Raw genomic sequence first — 1,006 nt, forward strand, 5'->3', positions numbered from 1 at the left:
TTTCCCTCAGATTGTTCCAAATCCACCGATACTTCAAATATTGACGTAATCAAAGTTTGCCATCCTTCGTCACCAAACCATCACCAAAGTGGTTTCTACGTTCTAGAGCAGTAACGAGGGCACAAATCCGAGCAATCGGTATTCCCCGGATGCCCCTGCGGGGATGGTGGGGTGTTAAGTTTTTCTTGCCTAAAACTCTCATACTGAAATTTTTAACATGAGGATTTAACCCCTTAACTTGTGAGCTCGAGTTAATTCGATCGCGCTAAACATGCCAAACTGTGCACACTCGAGATCATTCGAGCGGAGTTGTATTTTATGCTGCTATAATTTTTCACATGAGAATATAATCGAGAATTGAAAATAACAATGAGAAAGCTCAGAAAAAGAAAATCGTTTTATTGATATTTATCATTTACATAGGATTGTAAGCTATAACACTTATTTATTCAAGAATAAAATATACAGAGGTGCCAACTTTCTCTGGGCAGCAAATATATATTTTAAAGTGGGAGTTTATCGATTGTGATTCTTGGTTTAATAAATTCAATTTAGTAGATTTTTATTCACCACTGTTTCTAAATATATAATTCACCACTTTAGAGTACTAATGTCATGCTATACCTTTTAAAAAGCAAGCAAAAATAGTCAAATATTTGTAAAATTTACTTTGCAGTTATTTACGGTCTTTTTTTTAATTATTTTGGCGTGTCCGGAACAATTGGCATCTCAGAATATGGCCTTTTTTCATGGAGCAAAAGCGTAGTATATTAAAATTGTCAACCAAAAGAAAAGCCAATGTTCTGAAGTGTGTTTTTTTTACATAAAAATAATTGATTTTTTGGCCGGTTTTTTCTTCTCCAAAATATCTGTGCGTGAAGGGGTTAAAGAGGATATCAACATGCTTTTTGAGTTGAAAATACAGTCAATTCGCTATAACTCGATGTACGATAACTCGAATATTACTATAACTCGATTTTTTTATGACCTTCTCCTATATGTGGCT

Source organism: Parasteatoda tepidariorum, chromosome 9 (genome assembly GCF_043381705.1).
Source record: "Parasteatoda tepidariorum isolate YZ-2023 chromosome 9, CAS_Ptep_4.0, whole genome shotgun sequence".
Classification (NCBI taxonomy): domain Eukaryota; kingdom Metazoa; phylum Arthropoda; class Arachnida; order Araneae; family Theridiidae; genus Parasteatoda; species Parasteatoda tepidariorum.